This window comes from Protopterus annectens, chromosome 17.part0 (assembly GCF_019279795.1).
Source record: "Protopterus annectens isolate FY-2018-M chromosome 17.part0, PAN1.0, whole genome shotgun sequence".
Taxonomy (NCBI): Eukaryota; Metazoa; Chordata; order Ceratodontiformes; family Protopteridae; genus Protopterus; species Protopterus annectens.
In genome coordinates, this window is record NC_056751.1 from 554,006,936 (window position 1) to 554,028,270 (window position 21,335).

Here is a 21,335-nt window from a genome sequence, read left to right on the forward strand (position 1 = left end):
GCCTAGTCTCTGTTGACCTTAGAGCCTTCTCTGAATACTGCTTATGACTGTTTGTGGTAACCAGTGGTTTATGCTATGGGCCTACTGTTTCACTGGCAATGACTTTGCAATGTCTGATTCTATCCCCCTGCCCTTTCATTACTTGGAGAAAGTCTACCTTAGTTGTCTGTTGGCCACTCTTTTTCTTGTTCTTATGACTGTCTCTCTTGCTGAACCATGTGCTGACCACAATCAAACCATTGCCACACAGAAGTCTAGAATAGTTTTGCTATCTTTATTCCTGTTCCTCATGCATGTGGACCCAGACAATCCTCATAACCTGCTCTGTTTGTCCCGATATGCACATTCAGGTCCCCCATTATCAGCACCAACTTACAATGCCCTGCTTTATCTAGTAAGTCCTGCAACTGCTGCCTGAATGCACTCTTATCCTGACCATCACAATCCTGCATGAGGGCATAGTCTGAGAGATGAATACTGCCCTGTCCTTACACTGGACTGACTCTAGATCCCAAGCTAATTGGTTTTGCTGTACTGCCCTTCTATCCTGTTTTCTGGATACAGAGAATGTCCAGCTTCCTCCCTACCATCACTTCATCCACTTCCAAGCTTCATCCTGTCAGTGAACCTATATTGAGTGTAGCAATCCTTAGTTCATGTTTGGCAGGTTGATTACTTTTACATCCAGCTTTTGCTCAACAGAGCTATCCCAGGTAACCCAAGTTGGGCAAGTAAAAACCAGCCTGCCAGAAGGTGATTGATCCAGGGCATCTGGGCTTTAGGGTAGGCACAAACTGGCCAGTAGGGGCACATAGATCCCTCCCAACATTAGCATGAGTTCCTGGCATAGATCAGGTCCCCAGCCCCACCAGCAAATGCCAGCTCCCATTTCTGGGTACATTAGTCAGTGTGACTCAATCACCAATGTTTACACTGTCATGTGGCTGACCCTGAAAGAGCATAGCACACAGTTCATGATCCACGGTCTCCATCGAGAGAATAATGTGCACCACTGCTGATGCCCAAAGTGGTTTGTCTATGCACCTTTTCTCTCAAAAAACTATGGTTGGGGGGCTGGAGCTAAACAACATTAGGAACGGCTATGAGGCCCTGCAGAACTGCAGTAGCAAAGCCTGCTCTGGATTTAGAGTAAAGAGGCAGGTTGTAATGTTTTGTAAAGGTGTGCACTGAACTCCAAGTAGCACCCTCTAAAATGTCTTTGGTTGGTACTCCCCTGAGAAAGGCTGCAGAAGTGGCTGCAGCTCTGGTTGAATGTGGCCTAATGCCCTTAGGCACTGGCTTGCCATGCTGAGAGTAGCAGAAACAAATGCAGTGACCTATCCACTTTGAAATAGTCTGCTTGGAGATAGCCTTTCCTTGTGATCCTGCAGCATATGCCACTAGTAATTGTTCTGTTTTTCTGAAAACTTTAGTTTTGTCCAAATAAAATCTAAGTTGTCTGTGTGCGTCCAAAGGATACAGAATTTTCTCCCCCTTGTTCTGTGGTTTTGGATAAAAAGTTGGCAAATGAATAGTTTGGTTTAGGGCTACACTGGACACCACCTTAGGCATAAATGTAGAGTTTGTCCTCAGAGAGCCCCTGTCTGGATACAAAATGATAAAAGGTTCCACAGCCATGAGAGCCTGTAGCTCTGACACTCATCTTGCAGAAGTTATTGCTAGGAGCAGAGCTGTTTTTCAAGATAAAAACTTTATATCCGCAGTTGCTTCTGGCTCAAAAGGAGGTAGGGCGAGTTTTTCCAAGACATAATTGAGGTCTCATGCAGGTATTGGTGATCTCCTTGGAGGCCTTAAATTTTTGGCTCCTCTGAGGTACTGCCTTAATAAAGGATGAGAAAAGATTGGTGGCTCTGTATTGTAATGAGCCAAAATGGCAGAGGCATGAATTTTAATTGATGAAAAAGATAGGCCTTTGTCCAGCATCTCAGTTAAGTATTGCAAAATCTGAGGAATATTTGGGACAGCTGTGTCAGTTCCTTGAGCTTGGTTCCAAGCACAAAATCTCTTCCATTTTCCAGCATAGGAGTTTCTAGCACTAGACTTTCTGGCTTCCAAAATGACATCCATCACAGCTTTACTGAGAGGTGTGCTTTGTATGACTACATTATCCGTCATGCTGTCAGGTTTAGAGTCCTGAGTTGGCTTTGCAGAATCTGATTGTTTTGTTGGGACAGTAGATGAGGTATTTGAGGTAAGGTCCAGGCTGGGCATTGAGACAAGTTCCTTAAGATCGGATACCAGTACTGGCGGAGCCAGTCTGGGGCAATCAGAATCATTTTTTGTTTTTTTCCTGTCTGACCTTTAGGAGCAGCTTGGGGAGGACGGGCAGTGGAGGAAAGGCATATACTGATAGGTTTTTCCAGTTGAAAGATAAGGCGTCCACTTTCCATGCTTGTCTGTGATAAGTCCTTGTGCAGAATCTTTTTAGTTGATAGTTGTGAGGGGAGGCAAATAGATCTATGTCCGGGCGTCCCCATTTCTTTGTTATCATGCTGAAGACTTGTGGATCCAGGTGCCACTCGTGGGGATCCATGAGGTTTCTGCTTAGTTCGTCTGCCAGAGTATTGTCCTTTCCTGGCAGGAATTGTGCCTGCAGATGAACTTGGTAAGTCAATGCTGTGTCCCATAAAGCCATGGCTAGTCTGCAAAGGGGGTAAGAATGCGTGCCCCCCTGCTTGTTTATGTACCACATGACCATGGTATTGTCTGTCTTTATCAGTAGTTGTCCCAGATGAATTAGGTCATTGAAGGCTGTCGGGGCATTTTGAACAGCTAGCATCTCTTTTTGATTGATATGTAGATGCATTTGATTTGTGGACCAGGTGCCCTGAATGCCTCTTCCTGCCATGTGGGCCCCCCAGGAATAATCTGATGCATCCGTTGTTAGGTTCTGCCTGGCTGGGGGTAGTGAGAATGGCTGTCCCTTGTTTTGGTGACAAGCCTTTACCCACCATCGAAACTCCTGTTGCAAGCAGGGAATGAGAGTAATCATTGTTTCAAGGCTGTGGCAATGTTGTATCCAGACACTTTTTAGGTACCATTGAAGTTTCCCCATATGCAGTCTTGCATATGGAATTTGTAGGATGCAGGATGCCATGAAGCCCAAAGCCTGCAGAATTTTTCTTGCAGATAACTGAGTCTTTGTTGTCATTTCCTTGAAATAGGTAGTCAGTTGCCTTTGTTTGTCTGGCATGAGATAAGCCCTCTGGGCAGTTGTATTTAAGCTTGCACCCAGGAATATTATCTCTTGAGAGGGTACTAGTTTTGATTTCTTTTCATTGACTGTGTACCCTAGGCATGTTAAAAGTCTTTTCACAAACGCCAGATGCTGTAGTAGAATGTCCTTGTTCTCTACTTGAATGAGGCAGTCGTCCAAGTAAGGATATATTTGTATTCCTTTTTGTCTGCAGAAAGCAATTACTGGTGCAAGGCACTTTGTGAAGACGCGCAGTAGATAAGCCAAAGGGCAGTGCAGAGAACTGGTAATGCTTTGAACTAGCCTTGAATCTGAGGTATCTTCTGCATGATTGTCTGATTGGGACATGCAGGTATGCCTCTTTTAGGTCTAAAGTGACAAGCCAAGCATTTCTGCCCAACATGGGCAGAAGCTGCTGCAAGGTCAACATCTTGAATTTTGGTATATCCAGGAAAGTGTTTAGAATAGATAGGTCCAGTACTGATCTCCATGCTTTGTCCTTTCTGGGTACCAAGAACAGTCTTGAGTAAAATCCTTGTCCCTGCTCATGCTGTGGCACTTGTTGAATAGCCCCCATGTCCATGAGGGATGAGACTTGTTTTTGAGCCTCTGCCCATTGATTTTTTGGCAGGTCTGGCCAACCGTTTGCCCTTGACAGGGTATGGAAGTGAAACTTGTAGCCTTGTGACACTATGTCTAGAACCCATTTGTCCTGGGTTATAATGTGCCAATTTTGAGAAAAAAGTGCTATTTTTCCCCCTAAGGGTGCTGCCAGTAGATATGTGCTAGGTGCAGGCAGGAGGAAGTCATTGGGACTGTTTCCTGTATGGTTGTGATTTGTCTTCTCCACTTTTGGAGGTAGAAGCACCCCATTGCTTAGACCTGTATGAACCTTGCGGCTGGGATCTGCCTCTAGGGCGTCTGGACTTTGAGGTCTGTCTGACACTGGAAAGGACCAGTTCTTTGTAGGCCATTGTCTGCTAAATCTAGGTGGCTGTACTTGTAAAAAATCTTTGACCATTTGCATAGCTTTAGCTTTGTCCTCCATTTTCTTTAACACCTCTTCTGCCTTAACACCAAACAAGGTATCATGCTGTAATGGTGCATCTAATAATTTGGGTTTGACATGATCAGGCAGATTTTGTTCCTTTAACCAAGCATGCCTCCTAATTACAGAACCAGTAACAGCAACCCTGCAGGAGGCCTCCAGAGAATCAAAACCACATTGCAAAGTATGCTTTCCAACTTGTTCAGCTGCATGCAATAAATCCTGCATTTCTTTGTTTTCTGCACATTCAGAATTTACCAACATTTTCTGCTTAAGCAGTGACATGACATATTGCTGATATTTGAGCATATGAAACTGGCAATTTAAGGCCCTTATAGCCAAGGTAGCAGATGTGTAAATCTTTTTTCCCCATCTATCCAGCGCCCTAGAATCTCTGTCAGAGGAGGTAGGATTTTATGCAGTGGAAGCCTTAACCCCTTTGGGAACCTGAGAAATAGTTCCTGGGTCTGCAGCAGGGTTTTTGAACAGGAATTTATGACAGTCAGGAACCCTGTAGTATATGTCGGGCTTAACAGGAGCTGGAGGTAAGGAGTCAGGGGTCAGACTAGACTCTGAAAACACATCATCTACAATGTCTAACACAGGTGGAATAGCTAGTGGCCTGTGTTGAGGTAGTAGAAGGAAGTCCCTGAGCCTCTTCTTAGATTCTGAAAAATCTTGGCTCTCCCAGTGGAAATGCTCCCTCATGGTATGCAAGGTTTCCCCAGAGGAATAGTCCTCAGGAGGAGAAGCTGAAGGAATAGATTCTTCAGCATCAGAATCCTCATAGGGGGGGGGAAGAGAATATTCCTGATCAGAAGAGGAATCAGAGGAAATGGAAACCTGATCTGAAGATTCATAATCTGTCTCTTGCCTAGGCCTCTTATCAGGAGGGGGATGGGAACCCCTGATCAAGGTAATTAAGTCTTCGGCCATTTTGAGCATCTGTTTGTTGGGCATGGAGGCCTGTCCATGTGGCTGGTGAACTTGTTTCTTTGCCTTTAAAGATGCTTTAGTCTTTGCCTTTGAAGCTGAAGTCGGTTTAATGTATAATTGTTTAGGTCTGAATATACCCTCAGAAGCCAATGCTTGCTCAGCGGCTCTGGACCCATCTGAGGGAATAGTCTCCGAGGCTCCAATACCTTGAGTTTCCAGCGGCCTGAATGACTCCACGTGGGAGACGGTAGCGGCCTGTGACTCTAAAGTAGCGGGTGTCAGGGGCTGCAAAAGCGCCTCACTGAGAACCGGCGAACCGATGACTGGCTTAGGAGAAGCTTCGTCATCGGTTTTGGACCTTGATTGCCTGTCTTTTTCTTTTTCTTTGCACTTTTTGTGAACTCCGGTAGTCGGATGGCTATCCGACAACATTGTATAATTAAATCTGCGGCCAAAATAGCTTAATGCAAAATCGTACTGACGCTTAATGGTGTGTTGGTTTAATCTAGCACAAAACTGACAACTTGAAATGTCGTGGTCAGGGCCTAGGCAAGGAATACAGTAAGAGTGAAAGTCCTTATGAGGTATTTGCTTCCCACAAGAAATACAATTATTAACTTTTTCTGACATCGGTCTGGAGCAAGAAAAAAGTTTCCCCAGTGGGGTACTTACCTTTTAATGAAGACTTCAGATCAGAAACTCGAACACGAAAATCTCAGGAGTCGGCTGACTGGCACTTGCGAACTGCTTCTGCTTCGGGCACCGCGCGGCAAGAAAGACTAAAGAAAATGGCGTCGGCAGCATCTTTTATACCCCTGATGACCTGACGTCAGGGAAGCGTCGACAGCAGCCGACGCAGGACACAGGACTTTGGAATTCAGGCCAACTGAGGGTAGCCTGCCAGCAGGATTACCCAGTTGTAATGACTGCAACAGTGAAACACGAAGAACATTGTATTTCTCCCCATCTGTTGAATCTACTGCTTAAAATGTGATCAGTTTTACAGATAATTGTAATTTTGACTCTTTCAGTCATTCCTGTTCCTCAGACTCTGGTGCTGTGTGCTATTCTCAAGCCTTTTTTCATCCATGGTGGAACTTTTGGTATTTTGGCACTGCTACCACTCAGTAATAATGCCCATTTTTTTCTGTTTCCACCCAAGAAAAGCTCTTCTGTCCTCCTTTTGCTCTGGATATGCCCTCTTCAATTATGCAGCAGACCCCTTCTATTCAGCTTCTGCATACAATAAAAAGATGATGCTATTATTTGGGAGAACTATTCTTGTGTCCACAGCTGCTGCATGTATCTATTTTGCTGACAGGTTGCTTCAATACTTGGACATTATCCTACTGGCCAATCGTGGATCTGGATTTCTACAAATATTATACTGCAGTTCATACTGGTATATGTAGCATGATTATCTACTGCCCTTACTTAGAAGCTATTTATTATAGTGCTTATTATGATGCCATGATAAATGAAGTCCATTTTGTTCAGATTGTAATCTAAACTGCATTTTAAATAGCACATGAATATCCAAAACTGGTAGTATAAAAGTAAGAAAAGCAAATACTCTGGTCCACCCTGTCATGTTTCACGTTTGATGTTGGTTAACACAAAAAACAACAGTGTCTCACTCAGTCTGTTTACCACATGTAGTACACACAACAGCATTACAACTCCATATCAGCAACAGCAACAGTTAAAAGTTGTTTAGCAAAGGCATAAGATATATGCGTGTTTTTTTACTTATGCAGCAGAATGTTTATTTATTTATTTATTTTACATTTGCTGACTGGCTTAGTCTGACTGAGCTGTGAGGCCCATTTTCAGCAGAGACCCGGAGAGGAAAGCTCCACAGTAGAATGCAATTTTCTTAAACATAGAAAAATTAGCACAAATAAGCAATAAATTTATATACAATATAGTTCTACATAATACTTTGGAAAGGAGGTTGAGAGATGAGTAGATATAATACCAAACAAAGGACAACAATACATTAAGCTAATTTGCATTGAAATAAGAGGGAGTCTGTTATGATTTGAGCAAGTAGTAGATCGAGTTGAGGAGAAAAGTAAAGAAATTACAGTGTTTGAGGGGAGGGGTGGGGGTGATTAAAGGCGAAGATAGGCTTAAGAGTTTAGTTAATAGCTGAAGGAAGGAGGATTTATGAGATTATGTGAGAACAGGGGGTAAGTGAGAGGGGAGGAGGTAAAAATGTCTTAGAGGCATGGGGAAAGTAGTTTAAGGAGGATGAAAGTAGTGGCAGGGCCATTCTGTTTTTAGGAATTCTTTGGTGGCTGTTTTGAATTGTTTAGAGTGTTTGAGGGATCTAATTTCTAAGGAAAGTTTGTTCCAATTAATGGCAGGGTTGTAGTTGTAAAGGTTGTGGTCAGTTTTGGACTTGGGTTTATATATTTGTAGCAGATTTTGGTCGGAGCTGCAGAGAGACCTAGTTGGTGAGTATTTAGTGATAATAAGAGTTAAGCTAGGACAGAAAGATTTCAGGTAAAGAATTGAATGAATTATCTGTAGTTGAGAGAGGAGGAGCTGATGGGGTAGTTCCAGCCAGTCTAAGTGTCTAAGAGAAAGACAGTGGTGAGACCTATAAGTATGGTGTGCAGCGAATCTAGCCACTTTGTTGTAGGTTGATTCAAGTTTAGCAATGAGAGTGGAGTTCAGATTAATAAAAATGTGACAGCTATACATTAAGCTAGGAAGAAGGTAAGCATGACAGAGGCTTATTTTTGCATTGCTAGTTAAGAATTTTTTGTTATGGTAAAGGAGACCAAGTTTTTGATGAGTCTTTTTTATACAGTTATACAAATGTAGATCAAACTTACGTTTTTCATCAATTATTACGCCTAGACGTTTAGTGCTAGTTTCAACAGTGATAGATGTGTTATTGAAGGACAGTAAAGTAAAAGTTGATTTGAGATTAGTGAGGTTTTGGGGGAGAAAGAATAAGAGTTTAGTTTTCTTTGGGTTGAGACTTAGTAGGTTGTCACAGAGCCAGGAGTCTATGGAGTTAAAAGATGCTTGAGTAGCGGTATGGAGGTCAGAGGGAGTATATGAGATGGTGATGACTATAAAGTCATCAGCATATTGTATAAGGGATGACTGAGGACAAGAGGTATGTAGAAGATTTGTGAAGATATTAAACAGTAGTGGGCCAAGGATAGATCCTTGAGGAACTCCCATTTTCACAGGGAGGGGAGGGGATAGAGCTGAGAGCCATTTGACAGACTGCAGACGATCAGAGAGGTAGCTAGAGAACCAGGTAATAGTAGAAGATTAGAAATTAAGATTTGATAGTTTGGTCAGAAGAAGAGGATGGGAGACTGTATCAAATGTCTTTGAGATGTCCAGTTATAGGCAAGCGACCAGTTTATCATTATCATGAGCCTAAGAGATTGAATTTATGAAAGAGATTAGTGCAGTAGTGGTACTATGTTTAGGGTGAAAGCCATGCTGGGTAGGTGTAAGTAGGTTTTCCTGAAGGAGGTATTGCATGACTTGTTTATATATACATTTTTCCAATATTTTTGAAAGGGGGGACAGGATTGCAATTGGCCTGAAATTAGTGATGCCAGTGGAGTTACCTCCTTTATGAATAGGTAAGGTGTAGAATCTTTCCCATAAAGAGGGGACATATGATTCAGAGATGGAGCGGTTTATAAGGATAGATACAGGGAAAGCAAGGGGTTCAGCAGCAATCTTCAGGAAATAGGGGGGTACATTGTCAGCAGAAGGAGAGCAGAGTTTAAGTTTTGAGAGTAAAGATTTAATATAGTTAGTAGGAACAGTTTTAAGCGTGAAAGTGTTAGAGGGGTTCGGTGAAAGAGAAGATTTGGAAGAGTTGTTAGTATTTGTAGAGGTGAAGGAGTTAATCAACTTAGATATAGATTCAATAAAGTAGGTGTTGAATAGGTCAGCTGTTTCTTCAGGTGTATTGTTTGGACAGGGGTTAGGGGAGGAAGGGTTTCCAGGATGTAAAATGTGGTTAATAGAGTTCCAGAAATTTTTGAGGTCAGAGCTTTGGGCAGAGGGGAGGTTGGTATAGAAGTCCTTTTTGTCTTTGTAGATATGTTCTTTTGCTAGGTTTCTAAGTTCTTTATATTTTTGTAAATGAATGGGGAGCTTTGTTTTTATCCACAATTTCCACAACTTGTCTCTGTTTTTCATTAAGGTACAGGTGGAATTTGTTAACCAAGGAGATATATTAGATTTGATCCTGACAGCGCGGAGAGGAGCAAGTAAGTTTAGGATGTTTAGGAAGGTAGAGTTAAATAAATGCACAGCTTCATCTAGGGGAGAGAGGTTAGATGTGACCAGTTTATTCTGGAGAGATACTCTTTGTAGGTCTCTGGGCAGACGGTGGAAAGTTTACAGGAGGAAATGTATCTGTGGGGCCTAGTGTAGTGTGGAGTTTGTCTGATGACTCAAACAGGGCAGTGATCACTGAGGGAAGTGGGCAGGGTTTCAGGACTGTGGTATTTATGGGAGTGGGAGACTAGTATCCAATCTAGAAGAGAGCTTGGGAGATGAGATTTGTTGGTATGAGTGGGTGTGGAAATTAGCTGCACAAAGCCATGCAAGTTGATGAATGAAGTAGTGTTGGATGCCTGAATGGAGAGCCAGTTAATATTAACATCCCCAAGAAATAGAAGTTATGTACTCACCATAACGTTCCATGTTTGTTGTCCATCTCACCGTCCATTCTTACAATGATGGGTTCAGAGCTGATCCTTGGCTCCAACTCGGCTGAATACTTAGCTAAAAGTCTCAAACCTGGCTCATGACAAGAAGGTATCCCATAATGCAGTGTTGCAATTCCCCAAATCTTGTTTGTTACTAATATTGAACGATATGTACACTATACACTGGAGTGCCTTCTGTGTGGAGTCTGCATGTCCTCCCTGCGGTCGTGTGGCCTCCAAAAGACATGCATGAATGAACGTGCCTTCGCTGAAGGTTGGGCGATGGGCTGGCAACTCGGCACCATAAAAATCTACTGCCAATCATTAGTGGACCGGAGTTCTGCTGTGGCGGCCCCTAACTGGAAAGCCGGAAAGACAAACAACATGTACACTATATACATATCTACAAACATATACATATAAACATATATCCAAGACCATATTATATGTACTGGAAGGAGAAATAAGCCAAAGAACTCCTGAAAGTAGCAAAAAAATCTACCAGGTCCACAAGGAGTCTTTGGCAGGGGGAAAGATGGAGGGTTCGTAAGAATCAACAGCGAGATGTACAACAAACATGGAACATTATGGTGAGTACATAACTTCTTTATGTTATGTTGTCCTATCTCACCTTCATTCTTACAATGATGGGACAGCGTCCCTAGCACCTTTTCCCTGGGTGGCTCATGGGAGTACACTTTTAAGCACCGTGGAACCAAAGGATGCCCTGTCCCTGGAGGCCAAATCCACTTTTTAATGAGTGATAAAAGTATGTGGAGTAGACCAAGTAGCCGCTGCACAAATATTATCCATTGGAATTCTGGCTTGAAAGGCAGATGATGTAGCCATTGCTCTAGTGGAATGAGCCTTCACTTTGAAAGGTAAATCTTTGTGATTAGAGTTATAGATGAATGTAATACAATTTGAAAGCCAATTGGAAAGAGTAGTTTTTGAGACTGTGGATACTTTTTTTGCATCAGAAAATAATACAAATAATTGGTCAGATTTTCTGAAGTCTTTGGTCCTATACAAATAGAATCTGAGTTGTCTATGCACGTCCAGTTGATGTAATTTGTACTCTGCCTTGTTACTATGATTAGGAAAGAACACTGGAAGTTCTATAGATTGGTTTATGTTGTTTGAAGAAGAGACTTTAGGTAGAAAGGATGGGTTTGTACGTAAGGATACTCTATCCTTATGAAAAATCAAATATGGCAGTTTAATAGAAAGAGGTTGACACCTTCTAGCAGAAGTTATAGCCACTAGAAACAAGGTCTTCCAGGAAAGGAACTTGAGGTCAGAAGATGAAGAGGGCTCAAAGGGAGGTAACGTGAGATGAGACAAAACAAAATTTAGATCCCAAGGAGAAAGGGGTTCCTTAAAGGGATGTCTTAATAAGGAAGCACCTTTAAGAAGGCTCTACACAACCTATGTGACATTAAGTTGGAAGTAAAATCACCAATGTGGAAATTTGAAATTGCTTCAAGTTGAACCCTGATGGTTGTTGCAGCTGAGCCTTGTTGAAAAAGATCTGCCAAAAATTCCAAAATAGAATGGATAGGTGCAGAAAAAGGATCGATGTTCCTGTCTTGAGCCCAAAGGGAAAACCTCTTCCATTTACTAGAATAAAGCTTCCTAGTGGAAGCTTTGTGCAAGGACATTAAGATATGCCTAACTGTAGGAGTGAAATTGTGAAGCCTGACTAAACTGGGAAGTGGAGCAGCCAAGCTGTCAGTTTTAGGGTGAGTCAGCAGATCTGGCACTGGGTCCAAAATCCAAGGCTTCTCCTGAAGGTGAGGCCAAAGGAAGGGGAACCAAACTTGGCGAGGCCAGTAAGCAGCAATGAGAATTATCCTGCTTCCCAAGCATTGTGCTTTCTGAATTACTCTGGGTATGAGAGGAAATGGTGGAAAGGCATATAGAAGTCCCTGGGGCCAATCGTGTGCAAGAGAGTCTCTCAGTGTCTCTCCCGGAGGGGGGGGGGTTAGGGTAAAGTAGTTGCCGCACTTGGCATTCATGGGAATGGCAAAGAGATAGCAGCAAGGCTGTCCCCCATGTTTGGAAAATCATTTCCACTACATTGTGATTTGGAGACCACTCTTGAGGCATTAGGATTGCTCTGCTCAGCTTGTCCGCTATCACGTTGGACTTCCCCAGAATGTGAGTTGCAGTTAGAAAGTGCTGTGAAGAAACTGCCCATTGCCACACTCTTAGGGCTTCTCAACAAAGGGGGTAAGATCTGGTTCCCCCCTGCTTGTTTATGTACCAAACCACAGACATATTGTCTGACTGTATCGCAATAGTCCTTAGAGGGAGAGAGTCTTGAAGTGCTTGCAACGGAAGAAGCACTGCTCTCATCTCTAGAACATTTATATGCAAGTCAGCTTCGTGTTCTAGCCATGTACCTTGGACTGTTCTTCCCAGATAATGCCCCCCCACCCTATCTGGGAAGCGTCCGTGGTCACTGTAGCTATGGCTGATGTGGAACAAAAGGTCTGCCTATTGTCACATGACTGGAGTGTATCCACCATCTTAAGTCATTCTTGCAAGATTCCGTTATTCTGATCAGATGAGACATCGGAAGCTCTTGAAGTGACTATTGGGAGAATAATAGCCATTGAAGGATCCTCATGTGCATTCTGGCAAGAAGGACCAGTGTAATCGTGAAGGCCATTGTTCTTAGTAATCTTAGAATTATCTTTCCTTTCACTTTGGACTTGGCAAGGAGGTGAAGTATCTGCTGTCTGAGTGCTATAACTCTTTCTTTTGGAAGACTTGCTATCATAGATGAAGTGTCTAGATCTGCGCCTATGAATATAATATGTTGACAGGGCAACAAGACAGATTTTTGAAAGTTTACTGTAATGCCAAGCTGACTGCAGATGTCCAAAGTTAGGTCCCTGGCTTGTAGGAGTAGATGCTTGGTGGTGGCAGATAGGAGCCAGTCATCAAGATAGGGAACACATGGAATCCTAGACGTCTCAGGTGAGCCGTGACTACTGCCATACATTTGGTGAACACTCTGGGGGCTGTAATGAGACCAAAGGGCAGAGGTCTGAACTGGTAATGACTGGCTCCAAGCCAGAAGCGTAAGTATCTTCTTGATGTCCTGTCCATTTTTATGGGGTAGTAAGCATCTCGAAGGTCTATTGAGCACATCCAAATGTCTTTCCCTAAAAAGGGAAGTATACACTGCAGTGTCACTTTTTGGAACTTTGACTTCTTGACAGATTCATTTAACTTGCTTAGGTCTAATATGGGCCTTCAGTCCCCTGTTCTTTTTGGCATCAAAAAGAATCTTGAGTAAGTTCCGAATCCTATTTGGTCTGCGGGAACTTCTTGGATGACTCTTTTGTGGAGCAGTTTTTGAATCTCTATAGTTGCTTGTTCCCTTAGATTGGGTGGAACATCTGGGATTGTTTTGGTCTGTGAAACAGGGTTGGCAAAAAGGATGGAGTATCCTCTGGATATTATATTTAGTACCCATTTGTCATTTGTGATATTTTGCCAGACTTCTGGGTACACTGATGAACGTCCCCTGACTGCCTCAAGAGTACAGAAGTCAGGCCTCCTTTCATGAGCACTGATAAGGGCGTCCATGAAAGGAATCACGGTCGCCCTGGTTTTGTGGGCCCCCTCTGCCTCTGGGGCAGTGTCTACTTTTATTACCTCCCCCTCTGCCCCTGGGGAAAGTATCACCCTTGCGTCCTAGAAAAATCTCTGGGATCTCTTGAGCCACATCTTTCCGCTCTTCTGGCCTTTAGGATAAGGTCTTGAAGGTACAGAAAAACGTACTCCAACGGCAGAGAGAGTTTTCCCTTCCTGCTTGCACTGGGTTAAAGTGTCTTTTACTTTGGGTCCAAAGAGTGAGGAACCATCAGATGGGGCTTTAGTTAAGGTAGACTTAAAGGGCTCTGCAAAGTTGCACAAGCGCATCCAGGAGTGTCTCCTAAGGGAAACTCCAGAACCCACTGCCCTGCTCGCTCCATCTGCTGCCCAGGATATGAGCCTCATGGAGGAGTTGACAATGGAATTTAAGGTGGACAGCTGGGAGGGGACCTTCTCATTCTCCCCCACAGCTAATGAACCTTGTAGAGTATCTCCTAGCTCTTTCAGGAGATCTCTTTGTAGCCTTATAAAGTGGGATAAGTAGTTCAGCGATCGCAGTGAGAAAGTCACTGAAAAAAAGACACGCTCCCCGTATCTGTCCATCATTCGAGAGTCTTTATTGAGAGTATGAACAGATGAGGAAGTCTCTGCAAGTTCCTTCTTGGTGACTGCTGTCACCACCATAGCATCTATGGGTACCCCCTTGGTTAGAAAATCCTTGTCCGAAGGAGCTGACAAAAATTTGTTTGGCCTCCGAGGGACCGGTTCAATAGTGTCAGGTGACTCCCACACCTTTCAACTAACCAGGTCCATTAGCTCACCGAAAGGCGGAGACACCCTGGAGGCTGAAGGTTGAGATCCAAAATCCTTCAGGTACACTGACTCCTCATCAGAAGGGGTGGTGGCCTGCCAGCCGCCTCTGTTTGAGGATCTCTAGAATATCTGCAAATGAGATATCATCAGAGGATGACCATGGGGACCTTTCCGACTCATCGAGGTCAGTGTCTGAAGTGATGGACTCATTTGGAGAGTCAACATGCTTCCTCTTGCAGGTTCTCTTGCGAGGTGGCTCCGCAGAAGGATATTCTGGAGAGGCCTCGGAGGAGAGGGGTTCACCCAATGGGGGATCCTTAAGCTCTGGATCTCTGCTGTCCTGTGGAATGGGTGGTGCTGAGACAGTAACCGGTGCTGTAGGGGGATGAGTACTGGTATCCTTCTGTGGTGCTGAATGGGTAGACAACACACTCCTCATCAGCTCAAAGGCAGATCCTGCCAGCTCTGAAGACTCCCCCAGCTCTGAGGAGGGAGAGAAAGGCAATGGAACCAGCAAGATCAGACCTGAGGCTGATGTGGAAGCCAAGCTAACCCAGGCTAATGCTCTGAGGGGTAGACTTAGCACTGAAGAAGATCGGGACCGAGAATCACCCTGGAGCTGACCAGGGAACCCCAGCTCCCAGACTCCCCAGATGGCACTGAGAGAATCGGAGCAGATGTCAGCTCCGTGAGCACCAAAAGGAGTCCCAGAACCAACAGGTCCACAGTAAGTGGGCACCAAGCACCCAGCTCTGAAGGACCAGCTTGGCTCAGAGGAGGAACAACACTGGTTACAGTAGGCTCTGAGACCAAATGGGTGGGAGCCGAGAATAATTTAGTCAGTGCCAATGACTTCGGGAGTCTATGCACCACCTGTTCCATGTCATCATCTGATAAGCTCCTTGTAGACCTGGAAGATAGGGAAGGACAGCAAGACCTATGAAGGATTGGCAATCTCAACATCAGAGAAACCAGCAAAATATCAATGGACCTGCTCCAAGTGGAGGTATCTTGTGGCTCCGAAGGATTTGGAGCCGAAGTATCAGGCCTATCAACCAAAAGGACTTCCGATGGCTTAGAGGACTGTGGAGACGAGAAAGTAGCGGCCTTTGAAATTTTTGGAAGTTTGACTGGTGGCTCCGACTGAGCCGATGTAGCAGGTGAATGTCTTTTCTGAGACTTATCCTTTTTAGAGGAAGGAGACAAAGAAGAGGAAGAAGAACTATGTATGGCTTCCTCAAAAGAAGGCTTTAAGAGAATCAACTTGTTTCTCCTTTCCTGAAGTACTCTAGCACTAAAAGAATGACAAAAGGTGCAGTCTTCTTGGAGATGAATGGCACCAAGGCAATAAACGCATATAACATTCATGATGGACATTTTTGTGAGCACTTCTGACATTTCTTAAAGCCGGAAGGCTTATGTTCTCTCTCTTTTTGGTCTTTAGACATTGTAAGACCCTAAAGGTGACAGCAACAACAAGAAAAAAATTAGCTAAGACTAATATAGCTAAAGCTACACCAAAAGTTACTACAGAACAACACAAGGAGCAACAACCAAAGGAGAAAAAAATAGAACCTCTAACTCAAACGGTTCTATTTTTTGACAAGACAAGACAATAAGATGCTACAAGCCCTCTAACTTAAATGGGCAAAAAGCTCTCTAACTTAAACAAGCTATAAAGAGACCAACAGAAAAAACAACAACCACTACACGGGATACCAAAAGGGGCCTACAAAGCAACTGCAAAAGCCATGCTAAACGGGAAAAAACTATCACTACCTAACAAAGAGCAGCAAAGAGGCACAATGAGTTAAATCTAATAAGATAAAAGCTACATAAATTCAAACATGTTATGTACTTGTAAACTTGCAGCCTTCTCTGTTTAAGAAAATGTATATGCATTCTAAATATGTATTTCTGTAGATGTGAACTTTATTTGAATTGTGTGGAGCTTTTCTACCCGGGCCTCTACTGAAAATGGACATATATCCAGCTAGACTAGCCCGGTCAACAAATGTAAAATAAAAATAAAATAAAATAAATAAATAAACATAACAAGTTTTAGGCAAAGTAATAGAAAGAATTGACACAACTTAGCCATGGCCAAGATGAGTGCATCCAACTTCGTAAAGCGGCAAATGAGATCTGGGGAATTACACCACTGTATTGTGGGATACCTTCTTGCCACAAGCCAGGTTTGAGACTTTCAGGTAAGTATTCGGCCAAGTCGGAGCTGAGGATTGGCTCCAAACCCATCCTTGTAAGAATGAAGATGAGATAGGACAACATAAAATGGATAGTTTCATTATGAATGTTTTGAGAGATGTGGGAGAGAATGTTTTCAAGGGTAGTAATGTTGTCTCCAGGAGGAATATAGATAGCTACAATGGTGATAGTTGTGTGGCTGTTTAATTTAAAGGTGGCCAGCAGGAGTGAAGGAGGGAGTTGGTTTGTTTAGGCTAAAGGGAGTAAGATGTTAATTGGAAACATGTACTCTGTAGCTTTAAATGTGAAGAAAGCTTTGTCTCACCTCAGTAAGCTTTTTTTTTATTATTAATTTATTTATTTCTGAAAGCTGAACTGTTTTCTTTCATTTATCTGTAATTTTGTAAATTCCATATGCTTTTTTCTTATGTCCTGTAATGTGATCGCTTATGGTTACTTGGTAACTTAATCGCATTACAGATGGGATTGCCTATTATTTTATTGCATTTATATATTTCCCATGTGCTTCAGCAGACTGTCCAAACTGTATTGCACACAATACAGAGACCTTAAGTCTCAGGACTTGTGCAACATTTATATAAACGTTAACCCATTTTTTTCCAAGACTAGATAGTTTGAGACCCAGAATAGTATGACTGAATGGCAGAAAATGCAGACTTATATATATATACATGAAGTCTGGCCCCGGGATTCATGAAGCTCGGCGCAAGGCCGGCGTAAGGTCTGCGCCGGCGGTGCAGTGAATAGCTGGTGCAGTAGCGCCATATGCATATTAATGAGAGTGCACCGCAACCACAGACACGTGCGTAGTGTACGTGAGCGAGCCCAGGTAGGATGCGTCTGGAGGCGTGTCTAAGCCGGCATGAGGTGAGCAACCTAATGTGCTGACAGCCACGGTCCGCCCATAATAGTAATGGCAGCAGCCAGGTCCCGTGCAGAATGAAACGCACGTAGAGTATGCAGCATAGTACCCATCCCAAATAAACGGAGAAGCAAATACAAGCCACGAAGGCTTAAGTGTACCCATCCAAGGAGCAAAGGATACACATATGACCGCGTTTGTCGCGCAATGCACCGTCAGTGGTTACACTCAGAGAAGGTGTACAGCAGCATGTCAGCTTGCCGCACCGACATAGGAGCAGCGACTAAGGTCACCACCTGTCCCACTTTGGGTGGGGCAGTCTCTCTATGGGCAGTTGTGTCCCGAAAAAACGTATTAAAAATGGCAAATGTGCTAAGATTGTAGGACATAATGATATCCCGTATTTAATGTAATGGTAGCATGAACTGGTTATTTCTGTAACTGAAATACCTAAATGTCACAAGAAACAGAATAAGCAAGCAAATTGCCACAACAATAAGCTTTTACTTAGGCAAACAAGTGAAGTTCTATGCTATATAGTGACCGTGTGTATGTGTCGGCCTGTAAAGTCAGATGTGAGTCCCGGAAATATCCCAGCTTGGAAACTGGAAAAGGTGGCAACCCCAGTAGCGACATGGGCATGGTCACCAGGGTTACCAGCTGTCCCAATGTGCCATGGACAGTCCCTGATTGGACAGTTGTGTCCCTGCAACAATCGGAAAAATGGAAAATGACCTCAGATCCCCTGGCAAAAATATTCTCGCAATATACATGTAATAGTAGTATAAAACATATACATTTGTATATGAAACACATACATGGCATAAGAAAATGAATAAGGAACCCAAATGCTCACAGAATAAGCTTATAGTATGGCAAACAAGTGAAGTTCTGTCAACTGCACTTGCCGTGGGTATGTGTAGTCCTGCAAATTCCGAAGTTTCCACATAACATGCCCCACTATGGGCATTGGAAAAGGTGCCAACCATAATGGTCACAAGCAGTTGTGAGAGTCCATAGCCGGGTAGCTGTGTCGACATAACAACAGTAAGGAACCAAGATACCTTAAACACAGGCAAACATGTGCATAGCAACATATCCCACACCCAGCAACGTCTCTGTCGCATACACTGGATGGCGTATGTTGAAGTGTAATATCCAGAAGCAGAACCCATGCATTCAGATGTAATACACAATAGCCTCATTGTACATGTCAGTCCCACCCATGTACACCTGTGCACCCTAACCTGCTAGCATCCGTGTGCAGCTATACACCCACACACAATGTGCATACCTGAAATGTGGTAAGATGTTTGTGTTAGGCAATGCCACGCCAAATCATTACCCACATGTCACCAATCCACCTCAGGTACAGATATGTAAATGGCTGCATGTGAATGTGTCTGCAGAATGTGTACATCCCGCATGTGGTATGTACCCGTCGAAACCATATAGGTTTGCATACGACACGGTGCACATAACTGTACACATGTGGACAAGTCGGGTTGTTGAACCACCGCATCGATGTTTAGCTATGCAGTGAAGTCGATCACATATAGCGGAACACGTGCCTATCAAACAGGACGTCCTAACAGGGTGCTACAGGCAAAGAAGGAGAAGATGAGACATCACATGTGGAGAGTAGCGTTGCCGGACGGCCAAATACACACGGTCAAGGTAAAGGACGGAACAACATGCATATGGCCGGATGGATGTTGTTCGAAAAATATATATAGAAACACATATGAAGTGCCAGTTTAGACTCGAAATACTATATAATGCATTGAATTGTACCGTACAATATGGCAGTAGAAGTAAGCCTGCATGTAATTGGTGAAGCTAAGCTGTAGTGTGATGGAATTCTGATCCTGGCAGTAATCAGTACAGCAGGCTTATGTCTGTCAGCATTAACTATCTGCTGGGTTACAGAACAATAAATGTATGTACATGCATAACATCACCCCTTCCTCTGAGGAGGATGGCCTTGTGAGCTCAATCGAAGATAACAGTACAACTCCTTACCAGAGAGACAAAGCAACGTATTAAGAAATTAACTGAGTACTGTATCAGAACAGTCTAGGGTCCTTGAAACAGTTACAATCACAGAAGGACAGTGTAATTGACAAGGTGCCTTGCAAGGCTGTGTTATTCTCATGGGAAAACATTTTAAAAGCACGACCCCAGCACCCACGTATGTAAAGACTATTGTGGACCATAGTGATGGAAATGCCCTGTGACCGACCACGTCAGTAAGGTGGGCAAAAGCTGATTGTAAACACTATATAAAGAAACTGCTTACTGTATAGAGTCAGACAAAACTCTCATACTTGGACTGTATATGATTTAGCCTGCCTGTGTACACTACTAAAACTTTCTGAACCCGAGCCTCCTGTGTTATTGACTGTCACTTAGAAAAGCCTACTGATAACTACAGTCCGGTTTTAACAACTTATTTGACATTGTGATCCTTGTAATCCGGAATTCCCTTGGTAAGCTACAGGTCAGAGTGCATGGCTGGTTAGACATCTACGCAGGAGAATTTGCCTAAATGGTTCTTCTTGAATGAAAAGACCTCCGACTGAATTGTTGTGTGTAAAGAGGCTGTTTACTGTCTGATCTGTGGCTGAAAAGCGGAAAACTGGATCCCAAGAAGAAATCGTGCAGCCTTAAACAGGAGGCTCAGGTAAGGAGTGTTTGCCTCTTTGTCTCTATTGTAGATCAGGGGCCAGACTACATTGTGTTTCTGTTAGTTGTGATAGCGGGTCGAAGACCTATCCATATACTGTTAAATCTGAACATAGGTCAGGGGAACACACAGCAGAGTAAATAGTCATTGTAGACACTACAGTGGATACAGGGAAGGAGACACCATGTGGTATGAGAGAAGGGTACGTAGCAGTCGTGTAGAGGATATGGGAGATTATTGAAGAAACAGATCATGTGATCCGCGTTTGACGGGTGACGTGAAGTATATGCAATCGCAGAGAGCACATAATGTGAGTTATCCAGCAAAATGGGGTAATAAATACGACATTGATGGTATATCACACAAAATATCGTTACTGAAACATTGTAATCCCTGAAAATGTGATGCACATGTTCTACGGTAAACACCTGTTCCACCCTGAGAGGGACAGTCCCTCTTTGGCCAGTTGTGTCCTGCAAACAAACCGAACAAATGGCAAATGTCCTGATATCTCAGGACAAACATTTCCCAGATATATTTCAAAATGGTAGCATAAAACAGTAATTTTGTATCTGGAACAACAAAATATCATAATAAACAGAATAAGCAACTGAAATGCTACAACAATTGGTCGCTCTCCTGGCAAAAAGTGAAATCCTGTCCTATGTACTGGCCGTGGGTATGCTTTTTCCTGGAAAATTACACGTTCCGAACACTAATGTCCCACATTGTGCATTTGAAAAGGTGGCAGCCCTAAGATGTGCAGGTGACAAAACAGCGACAATTGGGTATCCGTCATGCACATAGGTGGATTGAGGTAGTGAACTGAAGGGAACAGAACACTACAAATGTCAAAGCATCATACGTACACAGAGAAGATCATAATACAGTAGTACCGATAGCCCCCCCCCCCACAACACCCTACCACCTCCGATACCACATCCAGGATATGAAGGGGAGGGCAGGCTAGTCCCCACACGTTATCCTGTGGCAACAGAGGTAGCACAACGACCAAATGTAACAGAAGCTATTGAAACCACATCCCGAACTCGTAACATACCTAGGAACACCCGAGTAAGAAGACAGTCACTAGAACAGAGTGAGGATATCTGTCAATTAATTGAAGTACCGAACCCTCATGCAGGACAGGAAGGCCAGGACCCAACCCCTGCAGTGTATAGACCGTGGACACCAGAAGATAGCTGTAGAGTCACAGTGCGAATTCCCCTTCTACAAAA